The sequence below is a fragment of the Lissotriton helveticus genome, chromosome 10 (assembly GCF_964261635.1).
Source record: "Lissotriton helveticus chromosome 10, aLisHel1.1, whole genome shotgun sequence".
Lineage (NCBI taxonomy): Eukaryota > Metazoa > Chordata > Amphibia > Caudata > Salamandridae > Lissotriton > Lissotriton helveticus.
Window position 1 is genome coordinate 196,731,752 of NC_136071.1, and position 24,379 is coordinate 196,756,130.

The following is a 24,379-nucleotide window of genomic DNA, read 5'->3' on the forward strand; positions in this document are numbered from 1 at the left end:
GAACTGTATCCTTTGCAGGACATGGAGGAGTCGTTTCCTGAGTTGGTGCATGTGGATTCCATTGTCGCCAGTTTGGTGGGTCCTCCTTCTATGGTGGATTATAATATTGTGCGTGATGATGTGGATAAGAAAATGTACTCTGCGCTGAGGAAATCTTATGCTGGCTCTCACCTTGCTATTGGTTCTGGTGTCTATGGGGCTTATGTCGCTCAATCACTGTTGACTGACTTTAAGGCTTTGTTTTCCACAATGCAGGAAGGGGGCAGTTGTCCGGATTTGCTGGAATCCATGGAACGCCAGGCCGAATTTCTCTCAGACATTGCCTTTGATACTGTGCGCGCTTCTGCCTTGTCCTGTGGTTCCTCTATTGCTGCTCTTGGGAACTTGTTGCTGAAGGATTGGAATACAGACGCCGCACAGAGGTCCATGGCTTTGCAGATGCCCTTTACTGGCCCTCGTCTTTTTGGGTATGCTCTTGAGGATAAACTTCACAAGGTGTTCAGCCTTCTCGTAAGAATTTTTCTTTCTCTCATGCCAAAACCTTTCATCAGCCTTCCCGGTTTCAGCAGTCCTCTTTTAAGGACCCGGAAGTGGCTGGTAGGGTTTTTCCCCGGAAGTTCCAGAAGAAGCCCCCCGTGATGCTGGACAGGGTCTGCAGCGTTCCTGACTATGCCACCCCAAGGTTGGTCATGCTGGTGTTCCACCAGAGGTTGGTGGGAGGCTGAGGTTGTTCCTTCCTGCTTGGCGTCTAACGACCTCCGATCAGTGGGTGCTGGATGTCCTGGTCCGGGGATATCAGATTCTGTTTCTGTCCTTTCCTCCTCCCTCTGGAGTGGTGCGGACTCTAACGCCCTTGAACCAGTCTCAACGTCGGTCTTTGATGGGCGGTGTTCGCTCTTTGCTCTTGAAGAAGAAGATTGTGCTGGTTCCCCGGTTGGAGTGTGGGGACCTATTTGGTTGTCTTTCTTGTTCTGAAAGTCACAGGGGGTTTTAGGATTGTCATCAATCTCCGAAGTCTGAACTTGTTTGTCCGGTAGATCGCATTCAAGATGGAGACCTTGCAATGGGTGATACCTTTGATTCAGGCCGGCTGGGTGTTGGCTACGCTGGATCTCCAGGAAGCTTATTTTCATGTGCCTGTAGCTCTGGAGGATCAGAGGTTCCTACGCTTCTGCCTGGAGGGTCATTATGGAAGTTCTGTGTCCTTCTGTGTCCTTCTGTTTGGTCTCCGATCTGCTCCCCGCGTGTTCACCAAGGTCGTGGCTCCCTTGGTAGCCCATATTCACCTCCTGGGTGTGTCGGTGTTTCCCTACTTGGACGATTGGCCTCTCCAGGCTCCTTCCCCTGCTGGGATTCTTCCTACTTTCTGTCCTTCTCCTTCCTTGTCTGCAGAATTGTTGCTTCACTCTCTGGATGTAAATGTGCGTTGTCAATTTATGTTGCCCGCTCTGCAGGGTTTTGTTCTTCTGACTCCCTCTTTGTGACCTTTGGTCTGACTGGTCGAGGTAAGGCTGCCTCCCGTCTTACTCTGGGTCGCTGGATCAAGGCTGTTATTTCTATAGCGTATCAGGGCTCTAGTTTGCCTTGCCCTTCGGGGTTCAGGCCTGTTCCACTAGGGGTGTTTCTGCTTCCTGGTCTGCTTTTCATGGGGTTTCCCTTGATGAGATCTGCCGGGCTGGGACTTGGGCTTCTGATTTTGTGAAGCACTATCGTCTGAATTGTGCTCTGTCTGACCGGACCAATTTTGTTTGTGATGTGTTGTGTGCTGTGGGGGTTGTCCCCAGGGTTGGATTGGGATTAAAAATCGGCCCGGGCACGCATAAAAAACTCAGCCCATATTTGCCTTCCCTCAAATCACTGCTTTCAGCGTAATTTTACATAAAAAGGGGGGGGGGCGGTAAAAAAATGCACGCATCAGTTTACACTAGTGAATCACACCTTAAAACAAGTGAGGCCACTTCTGCTCAGGCCCCCTGCCCCGCTCTGTATGCCTACATTAATGGGAGGCTCAGCGAAAGAAAAGGGGTGACACCTCTACCTGTTGCTGCTATAAGGCAGATAATGAGTGCCCATCTCCCTCCAGAAAGGCCACTCAGACACCCACTGGGCCGCTGGCGGTATAGTCGAACAACAGAGACGCCGCCCAAATCGGCCCCCAGGCTGCTCAAAAGCAGCCCTCAGCTGGAACTCGGACCGCGGCCCCTCGGGCATTGCCCGAATGCCCCCGTTACCAATCCAACACTGGTTTCCCCCCCCCCCTTGATTCTGTGTATTATTAAAGTTTTTTGCTTGCTGCACTCCTCTTTTGTGTTCGGTCTGTGTTCTCTGTGTGGTTTACCAAAGGCCTGCTTGTTGGTTGCTTTGGTATGCCTCATTAGTGATGACTGGGCCGAGGACGAGGGACGCAGGGGCGTAACACAGGCCCCCGCAGCCAACGCGGTGCGGGGGGGCGAAGCTCCAGGGGGACCCCTCGGCACTGCACTCTGTCCGGAGAGCTCCTAATTGAGCCCAGAGGGGGCCCCTCTACATCCCTTGCAGGGAGGCCCCCTCAATTTTCGTTACGCCAGTGGAGGGACGTAGAGGTAATGCTATGCTTACTTACGAGTAATCCCCATTACTCTTAGTCCTACTCATCCTTGACTCAGTCATACTTCTCACCCACCCTCCTTGTTCAGGCCTTTGTTGCTTGGTATGTCAGGAAGTGCTTTCTGTTGGCTTTGTACTTATAGCCCCTGCCAGGACGGTGGGTGGAGCCTAAAAGCGTTTCCTGTCAAGTGAAATACCTCATTAGTGATGACTGGGTCGAGGACGAGTAGGACTAAGAGTAATGGGGATTACCGGTAAGTAATCATAGCATAACCAAGAATTGGGAGGCTCCCGAGACGCCTACTCTGGGATTGGCGGAGGGGAATGCATCTCTATATGGCAGCCGAATAAATTGCATTTAAAGCTAGAGGTTGTCCCAAAAAACCACGTCAAAATATTGGGTCCTTGGTGCAAATACTAAGGAATGGATACGGCAGATGGAGGAAAAGTGTCCCCACAGGCATGATTCTCTCGTACTTCAACGTAACTTGGAACATGATCCTTTCTAGCAGATGGTATATTAGAATGACCAATGTGAGAGATGGATGCAGTGTGCTGCCGCAGATGTTTTCAGCTGATTGCCACAAATTGCATACACTGTTGCTATGTATGCACATTGTTTGTTTACTCGTTTGAAAACCAAAATAAAAATATTTTTTTTTTAAACTAAAACAATGGTGAGCAAAAAAGGGGTTAACGGTATCCAAAGAACCGCCCAATAGAAAAGAAATATTCCTTGTGATTCCATGCGAAACATTCTCCCACCTCTAACGCTGCTCAGGGCACCGAAGCACGCGTGCAGTAAAAAGCATACTCAGACAGGGGCGGGGACAAGCGAAAATATTCATGAGAAAGGCGTGGCCGCCGATGAAGGCCCAACCCATCAGCGGGCTCGACGGACGCCAGGGGGTGCGATGGTTAGTGAGGCGACCATCTTTAAAAACGTCTTTCGAATTGTGCTTTGGAGTTCACATAAACAACAAAATATAAACTCACTAAAAGTCTAAATTACATTTGCATATATTAGCTTCAAATATGTATGAAAGACAACTCAATTAAAAAGTAAATTATATTTGTTATCAAATTTTGTAGTTACAAATGTAACTCCAAAATATGCTAAAATATTTATGGGCATCTGTCATTGTCATGAAATTTCAGTGCTCTTGAATAAATATAGCTGCACTTAAAATAATTTTTCAACTGTTTAATGCACACCCTCCCTTGCTCTTTCAAATGGCGGTCTCCTTCTGGTGGTCCCGAAAGCAGACTTTTACGGTACAAGGACAGGATTATCCTGACTTGTGGAAGCAGGGGCGGAGCAGACAGGTACAACGTCATGGGTGGGCGTGACATCAAGGGGAGAGGGCGGGAAATAGAGACGCCAGGGGCGGGGCTCGGGACAGACGCACCGCAGAGCGGAGATTGAACCCAGAGTCCCAGTTATTCCTAGCCCCGGGAGCCTGGTTAAGCGCAGTGGGCACGGGGGACGCTCTGCGTGCTGCAGAGAGGGGAGTCACAGAGCTTAGTACCCCAACCCAAGGAAGGACACGGTTGGAAATCAAATAGCAGTCGTCGCAGGGATCTACGACCCTCCTCTATTCTCCAGAGCCCACCGCGGGCTCCGGGCACGGAATCTGCTGGACACAGTCGGGTGGTCGGGAGACACCTAGCCCCTCCTGCAGAAATGTGACCGTGGCCTCTGCCTGGACATAGCAAGCAGCCCTGCAGGCTCTCTCCGACGCACTGTAAGTGTCCCCTGTCTGTCACTGTGCCTCTGACCCCCCAACAGATGCTCAGCAGTGGGGGTGGGGGGGAGTGAGATGCTGTGATCCAACCATGTTCTGCTGCACCGCTCCGATCTGAGGGATGTTGTTTTTCATACATGTCTACATTCACATAGCCCACGCCCCCCTTTGGAGTTCAAGAGCTCTATTCTATGGCACTGTCATCTTATGCAACGCCACACCATAGCGCCCAGCGACGCACCATGAGGGCACAGCGAACAATGCCATACACAATTTATAACTTTATGACCCTCTGTGCAATATGATAAGTATTACATAGGATACCTCGGATACTGCAGACAACGGGGGCAAGCAATAACCCAGCATAATCATCACGCACAGCGCTGTGGGCTTTGTCACATTGCATAAAAAACTATAGTCATCGTTATAGCACAAGCATAACGCTATTTGCAATGGGTGCACCTTTTCCTAGTGACGTACACAACGCGTGTATGCCCATTGCAATTATCTCTCAAAGGGTGCAAGCAATAAGGTCCCGTTATCAATGCAAACACGGCATAATGTCAGTCCCCGTGAGCAATGTTACACAACGCGTCAAAACACTGGTACGCAAGGGCAATATCTGTTATCAAACAAGACGTCAATCATTCGAAGCGTGACATACATCATGTAACATGCCACGAGCACGTCTGTTAAACTAACTGCAGCGTCGCTTAATAACGCAGTGGTGCTTTTTTGGTGCGTGCATATGGGTGGCTCTCCAAAGCAAGTGCGTGGAAATATTGTGCTTTGTGACGGCTGTGTGGGAGAATCTGAGCGCGCGGTGACATGCGGTGTATCTGCAAACCGACAATCGCCTCAGATGCATCCATTGGAAATATCCCACGGTCAGCAGGATGGATACAGCCGTCCATTTCTGCCGGTAGAGCTTTGTGGTGCGTGATGTCCAATGTCGCTAAATATGTAAGTGCGACCCTCCGCGTCTGTCAGTGCCTATGCGTCATACGCGGACAGGTTGACCACACACTGCCATGCCACGTACTGTCGTATTCCCACAGGAATGTTTGTACCGACTGCTATGACTACGTACGGGACACGATTACCTCCGTATGCTATTTTGCACACACAAGACATCATCTGCCACAGTTCCCTCGTCCTATTAATATCATTAGTGTCTGATTTATGACAGACAGCCGCGTGGGGTTCCGATGCTCTGTGTAGTGCCGGGAACTTTGTTTCGATTGCACTTTGTTGAGCTTAAAAAGGGCAGAAAATAGATTTATTTTTCAGTACTGATTTGGTTATTTCGCATCACACCCCTCAAGTGCCCCGCTTATTTGACACAGTGTTTATGAAGGTGTATTAAATGTTGCGGATTGCATTTTTTTGTGTTAAAAAGATAGCAATGTGGTGGTAAAGCCTGTCTGAATGATCAACTGGGGGCGCCCTGTGGGGGCTTTCGGTATTTGGGGGCTATTTTGGGGTAGTTGGAGAGGTGCTTTAGTCAAACGGAGCTCTGGAGTGCCAATTAATAGCAAGAGGCGGTGCGAACTTTGTTGTGGGAATGAATGCCAGCTGCGTCTTGAAACATGTAATGATGCTGCGCTCCTTTACATAAATGCAGTGTTTATTTCATGCATAACTGCATACCTGCAGACAGGACAAATAAAATAACAGCATCCCATTTAGCACACGAGACGTTCATAATTCAGGTTGGGCGGTGGTTTTGAACGGCCAGTAGCATTTCCTCGATGTTACGGTCACCGGAGGACTGGATTCCAGCTTTCGCAGCTACCTAAATGCCGTCTGCCGCCACTGGACCACGTGCTAATTGGTGGAATAACATTTCTACCAGGACTTTCCCTCATAAAAGCTTCAGTGGAGGGGGCTCTGGAGCCCCTCGTGACGCTTCCAAGAAAATGAGAGGGGGGGGGGGTGTCTTGCTGCCTCACAGGCATTTTATGTGCGGGGGTGGGGGGTATCCCTGCAGTTTATTTCAGCGGGGAAACGTAAGTCTGGTTCTTCACATGCATGGCTTTTTTTTTATAACCCTGAGAGCCCCCCCTTCCCCCATTCCCACACTGGCATCTGCATTTGTTTTGTGAGTGGGCACTGCTGTGTCCATAAACCCCAGGCCGGGGAATTCCACCCCCTTGGGCACTGCTTCCCTGGGGTGCACTCACATTAGCATAATCATGCATGTATATGTCTCAGCCCTGCCCACATTCAGCCTCCATTGTTTGGACGCCGAGGACATCGTAGACTTGAAACCTAGCATGGGGCAGCGAAATGTAAAGCATTTTAAATAGAAACCGAGCCTCCCTCCCATCGCCGTGGAGGAAACCAAAGAGACGGGGTGGGGGGTTATTAGTGAGAAAGTGGTCCGCGTCAATCCTCCGTTAGATGCATTGTCGCAAATACCAGGCGGGATTTAAAAATAATACAAAAATGCGCGAAAGACGGGCTCGGTGTGTGATGTTATTTATATACGCGCTGGCGAAGATTTTTCTGAATGAGAAATGCCCCGCTCCGTGTACGCATTTGGGTCGTGCGCGTCAGGACCTACCGAGAAGAAATCATTTGTTTCCTAATAGAAACTTTCTGCCAAAACATGCACTGTTTGGGAACGAAACCAAACGGGGCACTAGTACATTTTGACTATGGAAATAATTAACATATTTGTGCATTTTTATTTCATGGTTATCTGTGGGAAATGTGGCGTATATGTTAATGTGCGCTCACAATAAGCAAACGCAAGTAAGCATTGAAGTCCACCATCCGTGTTGTCCAAGGCAATATACATAGGACGCACTTTATCACTGGCGGGGAAACCTTCCAACTTGCATATCACTCCTGTAAATGTATCCCGCCAGACCCACAGCCTCCATGGTGCAGAGTACCGCAGTCTGCTGGGGTGTTTAACTGACTGTTTGCAGGAAGTGTGTGTGTGGGGGGGGGGGGGGGGGTGTTTGGACGGGCATCGAAGGACCTCGAGATATTTAACTGCATCTCATCCTGGTGAGAGGTTGAGTACCGCAGTTTCCTGGGGTGTTTAACCTGCGGACTATATGCTGAAAGTGTGTGTGTGTGTGGGGGGGGGGGGGATGCTTGGACGGGCATCGAAGGACCTCGAGAGATTTCACAGCATCTCATCTCCTGGTGGGAGCTTGAGTTGAGTACCGCAGTTTCCTGGGGTTTTTAACCCGCGGAATGTATGCAGGAAGTGTGTGGTGGTGGGGGGGCACTGAAGGACCTCGAGACATTTCACAGCATCCCATCTCCTGGTGGGAGCTCGAGGGCAGGCGGGCTGAGCAATTTGCCGTGAGCCGAGGTCCAATTTTGCTGCCTTGAAAGGAAACAATCAGCCCCGACTGTTCACTGTAAATGAGTATGTATATATGTTAACCCCTGCGCCGACGCTGCCTAATATCGCATATTTATGTAGAGCGCCATAGCTCATATAGAAGGGCTGTTTACCGCGTGCATTGTGTGTACCATAATTCTTACGTAACTCGTAACATCCAGTAATTCAAGGCACTTTTAATTTGGCGTGTTCCAGCCGTAACTGTATACGTGTCTGTGTAGAATAAAAAAAAACATGGATGCTTGATTTTCGGTGTTTAAGTGAAGATGAAGGCATTGTATGTTCTCACGCATACATGGAGCACCAGAAATTAGCAGGGCAAGAATGCTACTACCCCCTCCCTTTTGAACGGGGTCGTGATTTTTTTTTGTTCAAGGTATTTTATTAAACTTTTACAGACAGGCATACAATGGTAAACAAAATAAATACACAGTCGGAAAGGATGGATACATCATAGGGGGTATAGGCTGTGCATAAGAAGATGATGAATCTCGATAGTCTGCAAAAATTGAGTGACCAATATAATGCATTGAATATAAAGCATAGACATGTAATTCTAGAATATATAGGATGCATATCCTGACAGTAAAACATGATCTTATATTACATATGGTCTTAGCTGTAGAATCGTGTATACATTCGTGAATTAAAAAAAATAGAATACTCAGTTTAAAAAGAGTCAGAAAAGATTATTCAGAGTTTAAAACAGCATAGCGGAGAAGTGTGGCTCAATGGTTAGAGCGGCAGACCCTAATGCAGAGGTCTGGTCCGGGGCCAGGGTTCAATTCTCACATCGGTGGGTCTTGGACTCAATTTCCTTGGACCTGATAATTCTCGCCTCAGTGCCTAATCTAATCATGGGTCACACTCTGCAATTCTGGGCAATAGCTTGTTTAACCTCCACAACGGCCCCAACAGCGCTGGGATGCCTGGCTTCACCTTGGGGGTGCCCAGGAGTGGACACTTCACAGGGAAAAGCCAGGAAGGGTTCCACAGCGGTATGCGTACAGCACCTAGAGGCCTCAGGGTATAAGTATGCTATACAAGTACGAAGTTTACAGTTTTATATTGAGCAGACTATGTTTGTTATTACTTTTATGTGTGATCAGGAGTGTTCAGCAAATCTGATACGTGAGGTAGAACTTTGTCATAAAAAGGCAGCAGCCACACGCACGTGAGAATGTGCAGGGCATGTCACAGTTTTTGACTTATTGCGCTATGTACGGGCTATATGGCGAGGATGAGGAAAGGAAACAATGCACTGTTAAATAGTAATGGTGGACATTTGACTGGTTCCTAAGGAAAGCTTTGTGGCATGGTAGTCTATATGTGCTCTCTTGGGGATGAAAGGGTTGAGATCTGGAACTTTCTCCCCTAGTCAGAAGGCACCTGGGCTCTCCGCGAGGCTTGGTGAGTGGAAATTGTTGTTCAGGGCCGAATGGATGTTTTCCTGCCCCGGTCACAGCCAGGTGGTAGGGCCTGGATTGTTTACTACTGTGTTGACAAAAAACAGTGACTTTCATTGTACGGTGTTTGTGGTATTAGATCATTTACAGAAAAAAATGGTTGAAAACCAGACCTGGGTCAATTTGAAGATCTCAAGACTTATTGACTGGAGTATCTGTAAAGGTTAAAAAATATTTTTCGCACCAGGGGCGGCCTTAGGCATGTGCAAGCTGGGCACCTGCACAGGGCCACCAAACCCCAGGGGGCCACCACGCCAATATATATATCCTTAATATAATAATCCTCTGAGGATGGATACATATTTGCGTGGCTGCATCTGGCAGGGATTTGGTGGCCTCCGGCTCTGTTCCACTTCCAAACACCCTGACCCCTCCCTCCCCCTCTTCACTGGTCTCCGCGCTCCGCCCCGCCCGGCCTCTCTCTTCTGGGACCCCCTACCTGCGCTCCCTGCCCAGGGCCGCCATGAGCCTAGAGCCGCCCCTGTTCGCACAAACAAACATACCAGGAATAAAAGGAACTGTCCAGGTCACCAAGCTGAAAAAATGACGAACGGAATGATGGTAGAATACAAACACGTTTAAAAAATGGATGTCGCAAGGTTCCCAGTTTGAGATACTGTAGAAAGATAGCCAGTCCCATTCCTTGGAGCCCATCCTAAATAGAACTACGGCTGGCAGGAGTCACTGGCTTCCCATGCTGTAAGTCCTGGGGCCGTGGGAGAAGACTCGCAGTCCCAGTGAATGAGTGCCCGCAATGGCACCCGATCTTTTGTTTGTGCCTTTTACTGATTGCGCTCTGGAGAGAGTGTGGTTCCTATTTAGAGAATGACAAGAGGGGCCAGTAGCTCTTGCGAGAGGAAACTGGTGGTGGCTGGTGGCTGGTGGCCAGTGATTGGCGTGCTAACAACCACTGTGGGACCGTTCTAGCCTCCATCACTCCTCTCTGAAGTCAGGAATCCCTTGGGCTAGCTGTTCATGCGTGAACAGAAGAGGTGAGTTCTTGATGTCCTGCAGGCCTGGGTTGAAGGTAGGGGCATTGCTGTATCCGGAACTGCCTAGCAGAAGCACTTTTCTGTAAGTTATCGGTGGAAGCAGTATCTATGAATGAGGTGGTTGTCCCATACCCGCCCATGTGTCAGCGAGACAGAATCACTGCTCCAACATGTCATATCAGAAGCGGCCCTAGCCTAGACTCTGGATAGAAAATGTAGAGCCAAGCGGCATGAGTAATAGATAGAGCAGCCCTTCTGGATTAGCACCTTGCGTGGATAATGCATGCAGCTTTAACCCATGGTATGGAGTTAGCCTGATGGATTAGGAGGTGTTTGGACTGTGCCAATTGTGCACGATCACTGGCCGCTGGAGGGCTTATCTTCCTCATGTATGGCTTAGTTTGTGGCACATTTGTCCTTCTAAAGCTCAGTTTGATTGACCTTTACTGCACTGATGTTTTAGCTGTCTCCATTTAAGGATGGCTGGACCATTTCCATCCATTCCTGTCTTTATGGACATTTTTCAGGTGGTCTGAAAGAAGCCATCTTTACAATAAGAAATTGGCCAAGCCTTTCAATTTTACACAGTACATCAAGTTCCAACCAGACAGTGGCAGAGCAAGTAAGGTTCTGAATATCATATACCTTCACTCTAAACCAACATGTTTGTGTCTCATTCAGTTATTCAGAATTCACTATCAACTGGAGTTAAAAAAAGCTTTAAAAAAGTGTTGTAGATTTTATTTCAAATAACAATCGATTTCAACATCAATAATGTTAACACTTCCGGCTACTAAACGCTAAATATGTTTGCCTGAATCCATATTTAGAAACATGGAATCATTGCTTTCCTAGTTCTTCCTACATCTCAAACAAAATCTCTCTGCGTGGTAAACCGAACTTCAGTAATCTAACTACGTCGTTTTGCAGTTTAGGACATATTGAGCATGTTTATATGGACACAGAGCTTATTTTATCAATACGACCTAGCAACTCTTTCAGCTATATTCTAACCTGTTAGCTCACTGGCTGTAGAAGTACAATTATATTACTGTTACTTTTTAAACATGGCTTGCCATCAGAAAAATCAAAGTCTGTGTGAGGCTTGACTTGTTTTGACTTCCTATACGTTAACTAATTTGGATTTTGAAATGGCTTTTGCAAAATAAACATTTGTTGCCTATGGAAATAGCAGCGTATAACACGTTTGAGGTGGATTATGAAAAATAAACATTGGTTGCAAATGTAAACTAAAGTACACAAGTAATATCTGCACGAGTACTTAGTGGAAGGTTGAGTGTAGAGAGAGAGATTAACGGTTTACTTATTAAAGAATGATTGTCATGGGAATTACACTCTAAAGCTCTCCCCTGCCACTTCTGTATTCCAAGGACTCAGACAGACTTCAGTTTTCAGTGGCTCCTCTTGTCTCTGTGTTTCCCTTGACCTTTTCCTGCTCGCTTTCACCTTTGTTGTTCTGACCCGTCCTTTTGTCCTGTGGACAGAGTGTTGTTTCAGTGGGCGTTCCGCGTGCTCCAATAGCAGAACAAAAGAAGAACTGAGGTCATTGGACAGGGGCTGGCATAAAGGATAGGACACGTATCCTCACAAAGCAGAGATTGCATTGTGTGCTGAAGCCCCTGACCATTGATTGTGCATTCAGTTGTGGAATATCATTATTGCTATAAAGAATTTTTGGAAAAAGGCAATGATGTTTCCATGTCCCCATCGCGGTTTAAACATTTCAAGATCAAAACTTATCTCTTACAGTGGTGGAAAGACATAAGAATGGTGGGCGTTTCCCATTGCCTCTGACAGTGGTGGGAAAGAGCGAGTGTCAGGGGCCTCTGACACAAATTGCATGATACACACATAGGGGGAGATTTACTAAGATTTTACACTATGTTTGCATTACAAAAGTGATGAAAATCTGCGCAAAATCTTTTTTTCTGATTTGCTTATCAGCGCTAAACTTGTTTAGCGCTGGAAATAATGTGAAAGTAACGCAGAGGAGCACTGTGCGCTGCTATACATTACTTCGCGTCAAGGGGGCCTACCATTGGTGAAGTATTGTAAGCAGACCCATGAAGCATGTCACACACATTTGTGTGTGAGTGAGGGCAGTTTTCCAATACACATAATTGTGCCACTGCTTTTTCATCCCTCTCTTGGGGTCGTTCCCTCTCCACCCCTTTATGTGTGTATATGTGATACTAGGGGGTTCGGGGTGGTAGAGTAGTTTTTGACCCTCTCCCCTTTCCTGTGTGAGATAAAGTATGGGCGCTCCCATGCAACCATCCAAGGTTTCTGACGCTAAACCCTATTTACTAAATAAAGTAGGAAGGGTTTAGCGTAAGAAAACTGAGCCCTTTTGAAGTAGGCGCAACAAAGGAGAAATTATTTTATTTCTCCTTCCTTGTCCAACTTTGTATGTGTGCTGCACTTTACAGCACACATACAACGAGGGAAAAGGGTTAAAGTCAGTCTATGCATAGTATTTTGTCCTGGAAGGGTACCTTTCCAGTACAAAATCTATGCTAGACTCACAAAGACATCCTTGCACTATGGATCAGAGGTGTCTCCCTGGCGCACAGCATCATATTTCAGCACTGGCAATAGGAAAAGGGGAGGAGCAGGTCATATTTCTGTAAATATGGCACTCTCCTCGTCTCTCCTTTTCGCACAGCACAGCATTTGCTTCTGCTGCACTGCAGGATTAAGTGGTAAATCTGGACCCCAGACTCCTATGTTTGAGGACATTCACCTAACTTTTGCATGGCAGTTTCCATTCTGAAAACGCTTGTAAATTTAGGGGCAACTTTGTTTCCAGGGCGGGAATGGAAAGACAATGGGCCAGCGTTTAAGGTCTAGTAGGCATGTTTTGGCCATAAAAAAAAAAGTAGACATGCGAAAATGTGAAAATGCACATTTCCACCAATAAGTGAGGCGGATATTCTATTTATAGGACAATTCATGAAATGGTATATGAGAAAGCGTACCTGGACTTTATGAACGAAGTACATTTCCAAGAGTAATTCCTGTTTTTTGTTGTTGCGAATTTAATAGGCATTGAAAATTTACTACCAATGTAGGCAAAAACCTAAGGGATATTTTTGACGCTTTAAGAGAACTTTTTGTACAGGGACCCAAGCTCTTGGCTGATTAAGTTTTTTAGTGTCGGTGTCTAGTGGGAAATACAAAACAAAGAAACAATATTAGATACATCCTGTTTATTTATTGTGACGTCTATCAGTTCTTTTACCTGTTCAGTGATTAAACTGCACATGGTATATGGTTGTACAGTTTTATAGAAATACTATTTATTTTCATTGCACTTGAACGAGGACATTTGAGGCACAATAGCACTGTGGCCAACAACGACTTTGTAGGTTCACAATACAAGGCCACTGACTTGGCAAGGAGGGAGGGGGCAGGCCACACTCTGTAGTCCAGTAAAGTAATTGCAGCATTCCCATTACCGAATATAGAGAGGAGTTGGCCTAACAGCTATGGCGGTCGACCTCAAATCTAGGGAACTGGGTTTGAGTCTCGGCAATGAAGCTGAACATCCTGTGATTCTGGGCAAATCACCTAATCTCCCCGTGCCTAACAAAAATGAATGTGTCCTCATGTAATGCAAATGGTTCTATGTAAAGCGCTCTGATACCCGCTTTGGGTCAAGTTTGCGCTCTATAAAACTCTGAAAAAATAAATAAAAATTGCTGGATTCTAGCTGTGCCTTAAAGAAGTTTGGCAAGTTGTAGTATTTTTGACTATGCTTGGAGAAATTGTTTGTGCTACATTTCTCTTCAATTCAAAAGATGTTATGTGATATGTGTGGCACACCACACTTGAAGTGGTACAGCCTCTCTCTTTCTCTACGACCCAATTCATCCCTTCATCTTTAATATACACATAGGCTTAGGAGGCACTGAAAGTTTGGGGAGTACAGCAGGGGTTTAATTTCAAACAAAATCATCACGGTTGGCAACAAGGTCAGAAATTCCAATTAAACAAGCACCAGAAAAGTGTCAACCCTTTCCAACGGAATTTTGGAGGATTATAAAACCAAAAAGATATTTGGGCATGAGATTAAATGTTGCATTTTATAGCAAATTTCTCCCACTGTATTAGTAAAAAACCCTGTATTGTACAGACAGTTCTGAAGCATAGTGTAGGAAATACTCCAGTACTTAAAACGTTCCCACACTACCCAGAAGGAAAGTGATTTATGTCCCATTAGAGGGCTTCCCTGTTCAGTATCAACAGTGGGTGGACAGCAGAACATGTTACCTGCCAGATGAGAAATCACAGCCAACTGAAATATTATGTCACACCACAAATATCGAATTACAAGTGGCTGTGATGCATTCATCATTCCACCCAGATTATTTCAGATTACATATATTGTCCATTGTAAAATAATTATTGCACAACGGGGTAGGTTGTGAGAAGAACCGTTAGGGGAATGCTCTCATACACAACAAAAAGATACAAGCAAGAGCTATACGTAGATCTTCAGAAGTAACATTCTCAAGTCAAACTTTGAACTGATAGTTTTTATATATTTTCATATTTTGCTGTGGTTTTCTAATTTTGAGACTATGATCCAAGATAATGTTTTGGAGAAAGTATGAATGTTAGTTGTTATTACAATAGCTTAAAGGGACTCAATGGTTCCATGGTCAATAGTGTTTTCTTGTCCCCTTAACTCGTTCAGCACCAACTTGGATGCAATTCACCCTCATTTGAAACCTTTTTAACACAGTCTCATATCATCTCCACACCAGATTGTACCCACTTACTGTTCTCCAGAATTGCGTTCTATAAAAACCAAAACAAACACATATACGTATGTGTCGCACTGACAGAAGGGTCAGTGTCCCTTGTCATGATGACGCATTGGAAGATTTCCATATCCACAGGGCCTGGAGTTTATGCTTGTGTATTAGTTACCATACACTGGATGTATCTTCTTTGATTGAATAGTCATATATTTATTTAAAAAGAAATGTCGCATACTGGCCAGGATGTGATGATGATGCTTGTCTAAGCCTGGGGTCGGCACGCGAGTGCTGGCGGGTATTTTACTAGAGGAACTAAAGCAGCAAGTCTTGCACTACCACAAAGACTGTTTCCTTCTGACGAGTAGCAAAAGTAAGAAACCTGTTTAGAGGGATATTACCTTGATACATTTGAGTGGGACAACCACAGACTTGTCTATCTGTATGCGGCTCTTCTGTGGAGGTGTTTGTATATGTGTGTATGTAGTGAGGCCATCCCAGTGATGTTTTACTCCTATGACTAACGTAGACGTGCTGACATTACACGCCAAAATGCCATACGCCGAAACTTCGACATGAACACCGGCTTCTCCAAGCTCCGGGCCCCAGGCTCCTGGCGCCCCGTTCCAGATTCCTTGACCACAGTGGGGGCACGGCAGATATCGGGGTAGGGCTGGAGCTATTCCTTGACCACAGTGGGGGCACAGCAGATATCAGGGTAGGGCCAGAGCTGTGTGGTATGTGCTTCAGGAGCTTAGAGTGTGGGTGCAGGCGGGACCCTAGAGTCGCGATCTCTCCGAGTAGGCACGGAAGCGGTCGGTGTTAGCCCGGTGTAGCTTGCTCCTACAGCGGGGCCGCACACCGCACTCTCTTTCTCACCCCTAATATTTGGCCCATAAGCCTCTTTAGGGGACCCAATGTAATTCTATTTTAATTGCTGTCTGATTAAGTTTGTACATGGTGCTTCGAGCAGCGACGGAGGCTGAGCTGACTGCCACCCTGCCATCTCTTCACGCTATACTGCTTGTACAGACGTTGTTTTAACATTACAACCTATAGAGAACAATGGCCCCACCTGTGGCAGAATAAAGTGGAAGTGGTGTGGTTGCTGCTCTAAGATAGGGGTGCAAACAGAGTAATGCTGTACTTTTGTGGTTCCTGCTGTTGGTGCTGGAGCTGGTTCCTTGTGTTCTTTTACCTGTTGGTTTGCTGGCAGTGAAGTGCTGGTACAGGCGCCCAACTTGGCTGCAGGCTCCTGGTTCTGCGTCCTGGATTGTGATCTGGACAGCGACTCTGTTATTGGTTGGGTGGGGGAGTTCCATGGGCTTTAGAAGATGCATTAGTAGCCCAGAGGCAGTGTCCAGTGGAGAAATAAACCGCTATATGGCTGAGAAATTCTTTGACTATCACATCCGGAAATCATCTTAAACCAGCAACTATTGGCTCATATTTGTGTTTTTAAGCATTTAGCTTAAGCAACAAGGTTAAGCTGTAAGCCGATCTACGTGGAGAGGAGTAAGGTGGGGTGAATAGTCCTGAGTAGGATAATTGAAGGTGTAGGGCACTTGTAATTTTGGTGATCTGTGTTACTGTGTAACCGAGCTACTTGGAAATTTGCAAGGTGTGCTTGTGCTCTTCCCCTGTAGAATAATTACGTAACCAGCAATCAGGGTAGGTGAGGCGGTGCAGAGCAGTGTTCTAGAGTAAGGGGCTAACCAGTGGTCTAGTGCCCCATGAGGACTAAGCGAGCCCCTACCACCCCCTCACCATGACGGCAAGAACACTGAGATCTAGTTGAATACTCTCATCAAGACTGTCAAAAAACAAAATTCAACCCGTTAAGAAACAATGCACCTCATTTGGGAGTTCTAACGGAAACAGAATAATATCAACATATTTCCAAAAATAAGCAGCCAGGGTATTCCAGGAACCTGGAAAAGCAGTATAAGGGTCCCACTCTTTAAAAAACAGAAACAGATCCTACCGTAAAATTACCGTATGATCACGCTACTCGAGATTCCCAGTAAGATATACACAAAACACCTCCTAGAGTTGTTAGAGGATTGGGTATGTGTAGCTAATATTCTACCTAGAGTCCAAAGTGGGTTTCGAAAAAGGCTATTCAAGCTGCCTTATATTGAATCTTTTAGCTGAAAAAACGCCCTTAAGAAAAAGCAACCTTTCTTCTCATCATACTTTGATCAGTCAGCAGTGTTTGGCACAATCCATAGGCCACAACTTTGGCAGAAGATGAGGAAATTGTAGTGTCCTTCATGATTACTATAACTGATTATCCAACTAAATGAAGGCTCATGGACCAGAGTGGAATTGGGGAGAAATGGCGCATTAACAAGAAAAATTGATACCCCTAACAGACTGAGGCAGGGCTGTATGTTGGCCCCTCTTTTGTTTTCCATATACATAGCGGATCCTGTGGTAGGATTAGGTGTGGTCCGATCATTTCTGTCTAAACTGGGTAATGAGGCAAATGAGTAATGTTTTATGCCGCTGATACAGTTCTGTTGGATCTGATGGTGGTCGGCCTGCAGAGACAATTAGATGCATTTGCTAAGTATAGCAGGTCTAATTTAAAAAAAAAAAAATACAGCTAAGACTAAGGTAATGGTTTTTATGAAAGATAGGGAACAGAAGAGAATGCCTAAGTGGTGGCTAAATGGCGTACCAGTAAGAGAGGTAAAATAATATCACTATCTTGGCCTTCTTTTCAGATATAATTTAAATTTTATGCCACATATAGATACACAGGAAAGAAGAGTTAAGTCCATAGCAGGCGCATTATTCAGGATGGATGTTGCATTGGGCCACAAATCCATCGAAGTGCTTAGATATGTAATGTTAAAATTGTTAGTTTGTTGTTATATGGGTGCGAGGTTTTGCCTGTAAGATATGTAAGAAGAATGAAAACCATTGAAATAAATGGTTGGGCCTACCTACAGGTACTGTAAACAGTGCTCTGAGGCTTGAATTGGGCATAACTAACATTTTATTTAAGTACAAGCAACAGCTCCTTAATTACTGGCTCATCTTCTTACAGCGGATGAGGGTTCATTAGACAAGTTATAAAATCCAGCCTGCAGGAGAAATATACCGACATGTGGGTGGCTAACCTACTGGATATTAAGGTATCACTAGATGTTGGAGTGGGTGGGAACTCCAATGTGTGTTACACAGCGGAAGCAAACTGTAAAATATTTAGTAAAGAAGGACTCTAGAAGGAGTGACTTAGAAGACGTGCGTAAGAAAGATAATCTGTGTCATCTAAAGGAAGCAAGGTATGGGGGCATATTCAATCTTACCTACGGGATATAAAAAGTACCCATATAAGGAGGTGAGCACTGAAGATTAGATTGGGGCAAGTACCAGCTTTTATACGATGGAAGCTGGTTCAGCAAGTCCCATCTGCCCTAGGGGACCACTGACCTTTTTACATTTACTTATAATTTGCTTCAGTTTTGCAGCTAGTAGAAGAACGCCCTTCAGATCGACTCAGATCCAACATGCTAAGGGTCTTTTGGAATTCATTTTAGGATGTAATAATATACCTGTGTGTTATTCAGTAGGACATTCTTGTCCGTTGTCTATGATCAGTTAATTAAGAAGGAAAGCTTTCCGCATTAGGGATTTGAAATGAGTACACAGAGGTCACTATGTTCTAGTTACATCCCCAATATAAGATAGAGTATTGCATAGAAAGGTAATTTTTTTTAATAGTATTATGTATATTAGTAGATGCACTTTGCACTTTGCTGTCTTATTTTGCAGAATGGAAAAAGCATGTTTTGATAATTCATAAGTAATTATTTAGCATTATTTTTTAACTCTAATGTCTGTTTTAACTAAGGGCATATGGTCTAGAGACGATTGCTGAATATTAATTCTTTCTGTATTACCAATTTATTTTTTAATATAAGAAATTGCTCTTTGCACTTGGTGAATTGTTGATTTTGGTCACTTGTCCAAGAGATCAAAATACTCGCATCCATAATATATTAATCCAGTTTGCATCCAAGTGGATTGTATTTTGCACAAAAGATAATGTTAATCCTGTAAGGAAATAGGATTTAAGAAATACTTCCGTGGTGAAGGGTAGGAGGTAAACAAAATATTTGCTGTTTTTAATGGCTTGTATGAGGGTGGGCAAAGGATATTAGTAACAAAAAAATGTATCGTAAAAGAATGGGCTTTTAAATATGATTTGTGTTTTTTTGTATTATGTGTGTACATTGATTGTTTGTATTGCCTTTTAAGGCATGATATCAAACTGTCAATAAACTGAAACAGTTGCACACTTGTATGTAGTGGTTTTCACTGAGCACTAATTTAGATAGAGTGCAGCTCTGCGCATCTTGCTAAGAATACCGTATGATGTGAACAATACACTTCTTGGCAAGGGAAGGGTGACTTTTATCTGAATAGAAGGAGCTGAGAAGTCGTATTTGATGCTGGAAGTGTTATATTCGAGAAGACGTACCTTCATCTCTGTTAATTGTAGGATACGAAGGTGCAAGCCTGATGTGTGTGGGTGTTATTGCTTGAAGGAGATGTCTAAGAAGGCTTGCTTTTAGTTTTTTGCACGTCTTCTTTTCTCATCAGGATATGTCGGCTTTTTTTATTTTTGCTGCACACCCCTCATAAAAGGTACGTTTTTCAACCAGTTGGAATGTATACTGTGCATTACTACTTTGTATGTACTGCAGTATGTCTTAAAGAGAATGCAGTACTGATCGATGACTGCTCCCTGATGAGGAACACCAAGACCATATCTGGTCTAGGGTTGCTTGGGCTCCTATGTGGAAAGGCCTGGCCCGGCAGCTCAGGCTGGACTGTTCTAATTGTACCAAGAGAAGTTCTGACTATGCCAAAAGCCAGACCCAGTCTGGAGTTGGATGCTTCCTGGAATGCAGTACAAGAGTTTGCCAATGGCTGAGACTTGTACAAGTATTCCACCAAAGTACTTTGTGTTTCATTTGGAAGCACACCGTGATGTCCAGACAAAGGTCACATAGCTGCTGTGCCACAAGTTTCAAGGTACACTTAGCTGAAGAGGCCCCAAATAGCCTAAGCCGCTTTGAGGTTCTTGTGTTCCTCTCTAGAGATGCACTCTGCTGGTGGTTCCAGCTTGACTGCTCCTTTTAGAGCAAGAACAAGTCTGATTTGCAGTTGGCTGGTCCATGTCTGAAGCAGGGTAATGGACAGAAAACAATGGAATTTTACAAGAATTCCTCACATAACCTTTGTATTTCAGAATGTTTAGCCCTCAGATACGGTATAGCAGAACGGTTGTCTACCAGTTACTGGTCCAGAAGTGGATTTTCCATCTGTTACTCTACACAAAATGCATCCCAAGTTATTTGTGGCAGAATGCATGCTCATCAATTATTCTCTGTCCATCAGTTGTGCGATAGAAAATATGCCCATCAGTTATTCCCTGTATTCCAGTTACTGCCTACAGAATGTATGTCCATCAAGTATTGCCAATGCTTCAGCTAGTGTGCCACATGATATTTGTCGATCAGTTGTTGTCTCCACTTTAGCGCTATTCCATAGAATATTTGTCAGTCAGTTATTACCTGTGCCTTTGTTACTGTGCCATAGAATAGCTGCTCATCAATTGGTGTTTGTGATTCAGAATCCATGCCTATCTGTTTCATTCTATAGAGAATGTCACTCCATTCATTCCTGCGCTGTGTGTGATTGCCAACCCATCTTGTACTGTGTCGCATAATGATTAGGTGTCAGGAACTCAGCATGTACTTCCTGTCAACCAGTTTGTGTATAGAGACCGCCTGTCTTCTAGTTACCTTGCAACTGAATGCATCTCTGCCACAGAAATCTAATATATTGTTAAATCTCACTTTTGAGAGCTACCTTATTCTTATACACTGTGCTGCTTATCTTTCTAAGCACACGCTGGTCATGCTGGCAATAACCAGAAACACGGCTAAAAAGTGTTCTCGTATTATGTATATGTTTAAGAGGATATACAAGAGCACATTGAGTCATAAAACGTTAAATTATTGTTTAGAAGAAGTACTTTTTTTACATACATAGATATATATTTATATGCAAATATTTAATGTACCGCAGTCCAGCTGGACTGTTTTTCTGGACTTTGTAGAAAATATACTAGGACGTAACGCAGCTCAGCAGTCAAAGTTGCTGTGCTGCATAGCGTTAAAGGGAGACAGCAGAACTGTGCAATATCTACTAAGATGTAGCGCTGCTAGTGTCATTCCATGTACTAGAACACTTCAGGCTATCTTGCACCACACACACCCTGGGACCCTTGCAGATGATGTGTGTGTGATGTCTAGTGTGGGGATGGTAATGGAACCCTTCCAATACTGTTGTAAGGATCATGTCTTCTAGCGCAGACCCCTTTGTCATTTCAGTTTGAAGATGTGTTATTGAACATGTAACAAGTGATGAATTAATATTTTGACAAATGCACCTTTCTGGTACGTGCTTCTATTCTGTACTAATATGTCTGATTCTCAAGATCAATAAAAAATCAATAATAATTTAGTGACTATTTAGCTTAGACATTATTCCAGAAATTACTTAAATCTTATGACAGTTTCCCTCCATAATTCTATTATTTAAATCACCTGCTGTTAGGCTGCATTCTTTTAGTTTTCGGCTCTTAAACACATACAGGACATGTTCCATTTTAGCTATAGGCTCCATTTTAGTTAGCCTGTCCAACACTTTTATATTTGTCCCTTAATTCATCCTAGATAATGGAAGCTGCCAGTTTTCATCAAATTATGCAGTATCAACAACCTTTGACGCAGATGTTGCATGTGCCTATCTTTTCAAGAACTCTGAAAGTGTCAAGTCATTCAGATATAGACATCACCAAAACCCCCAGTGAAACATATGTCTGGGTCAGATGCCTTTTTCAAGGTCATAACAAACATACCCCAAATAATATAGTACATATTGACGTATTTGTACCTGATTAGTTCTACACTCATGTATATGATTATGTCAAAACATTCCTAAGGTGACATTGCAAATATCTTACATAAGATACAATATATAAGGACTAACACTTGACCACTTAGGAGAGAAACTTCACCCAGGTCACAGACACAGACTGCAGAGGAGCACGGCACCAGATTCCATCTCCACCAAAGAAGACTCCCCAAAGCTCTGCTAAGCATTCCATTCTGCCTTCATGAACTGGTGCCAGGATTGTGCTCTCTCGTAGATACAATCTGTTAGCTCTTGGCCTTGTGCTCGAAATAGCTGCCAAGCTATGCCAAACAGACAACAAACAAACCCTTTTATCCAGGTATGCGTACCACCTATGAAACTCAGGCTTATTATTTATTCATCTGCTAGAACTAGCATAGCACTAGAGATAGCACAGTAAGGGATATAAATTGTGATGTTACGATTTTTCCCTGGTTTGACCGTTAATTGAAAAGCTTAGCTGCATTTTGTTATTTTTTCTGATGTCACCAATATTAAGTGCATTAGATCTCAGCATTTAAAAAAAAGTATTTTTAAAATAAGTATTTTAAAATAAATATGTTGGATTACATATTCCGTTTCTATTGATCCTTAGCGTGTAAATCATTAATGAACGATCGTTTGGATTACCAGTGCTCCCTATTTATTACCCAGAAGCATTGACGAGCTACAAAAACCGTTTTTTTACACTCTGCGCAGGTGCATTTGACTAAGTTCACTCTTGTCACCCATTGGTGTGAAAACAAACCTTCTATCGATGAACCAAAGACCCAGTTTATTGAACAGTACAAAGTATTATTTCTAAACATATATTACAACTTTTCCAAGTTTGTATGTGCTACAGTACAGCACACATGCAAAGTTGGAAAAGTTATGTTAAAACCATGGAATCGTTGCATGGTAACGCCAACCACTGGATGTCCCCTTTGATACAAAGTAGCACTTAGCATTATTTTGATTTACTAAAGGAAAATCAAATTCTACACTTTGTTTCAGTTTACTGGTGCAAAGTGGTAGTAAATCTGCCCCATTACCTTTTTTTCTGGACTTGCCAAACACTCTTTTCTCATGCCTGGTTCACCAAAGAAACATGAGATGTCGGAGAGGTGCTAAAATTAAACTCTGAGCACAGGCCATGCTACAGTTACTGTGTCCTGGACAGCTGGCAGCTTGAACATTGTCAGTAAAAGTTCGAAGGAGAGACCAAATGGAAGCTCATGCTTTCCGTGTGCTCAAAATGTTGCATGAACTGTTGGTGCAGTGTCGAGTGGGTGTGCGGAGATGGTGAAGTAACATAAGGCCAGATGTACGAATAACTGATAGCAAAATACGAGTCACAAATTGCGACCACTAAAGATGTTGACTAACTGTCCTGTGTATTAAGAGGTCAGTTCATAAAATTCCACATCGTAATGGGTGGTAAACTTATGAATAATAATGAGGTAGGTCGCAAATTGCAGACATAAATGTTTGCGGTCGCTTTTAAGCAAAGTAATTTTTTTTGTAAAATGCACTCTTTTTTCCTTAAAGGAAATGTGGCTGCATTTTATACTAAAAGTGTTGTTTTTTGTGAATTTCCCAACAATTTGTTTTTTAATTCAGAAAGCGACAGGGTCCTAAGAGTATTCCTTTCCTGGAAAGGAAACCTACAGCATATCCCTTCCACATATCAAAAGGGGTATCCATTCACAAACCCATTTTATTAATGGGAAAAAATATCCAAATCATAATACCTGATTATACTTCTGAGAAAGATTTTTGTCCAGTCTCAAACTCGGAATCGGAGCATTTGCGACCGCAAAACATGCTTAGTAGTTCTGGCCCATAAATTTTACACTGATGAAGTGTAGTTTCGACCTGCCATTTGCAGTGACAGATCCTTGTTAAAACAACACTACTACCCATTAAAAGCTGCAAGTTTTGACTGCTTTTTAGGGTCAATTCAGTTGTGGCAGTGGTAAATCAGAAAAAAATCTCAGAGCAAAACTGCAGTGCACCGGTGCAAATGTTTGTTATCGTGTTCATATTATAGAGAGATGTATACTGAAATAGCAATGGGTTTTAAATTGCAATAGCTATAAAACTAACATCCTTTAATCTTTCGAGGATCTGTGTTTAAAGTGTGAGAAAAAATGCTTTCTTATGTGTGTTCATTTTATTTCCAAGGCCCCGTTTTTAAATTCCACTTATGTGAATGTTCTTACCTTTATTGTGCTGTGACAGCACAGCAAGCTGCTACATCCCAGTAGGTAATTCTACTGCCGACTAAGGCCTTTTGAGTGAATCTTGATACTGCACTGCCCAGGAAAACATTATTTTCCAACGACTGTAGCAGAACTGGGGCACAGTTTGACTACGTCAAACCAGCAATTTTGTTTCCGAGTTTATACGTTGTTAGTTTGTATAATGTGAGTGTAACCATTTAACTGCTAAACTGACTAAA

The 24,379-nt window shown here is 44.0% G+C and overlaps 1 protein-coding gene across 2 annotated transcripts in view; it reads left to right on the forward strand.

The window, feature by feature from the left end:
• The first annotated feature begins 4,008 nt into the window (after positions 1-4,008).
• Positions 4,009-24,379, forward strand: part of GPRC5B (G protein-coupled receptor class C group 5 member B) — a 168,597-nt gene continuing 148,226 nt past the window's right edge. For both annotated transcript variants that reach the window (XM_078665102.1, XM_078665103.1), the window contains exon 1: positions 4,009-4,331. The gene's annotated coding sequence lies outside the window, so the exon portion shown is untranslated. The remainder of the gene's footprint in view (positions 4,332-24,379) is intronic.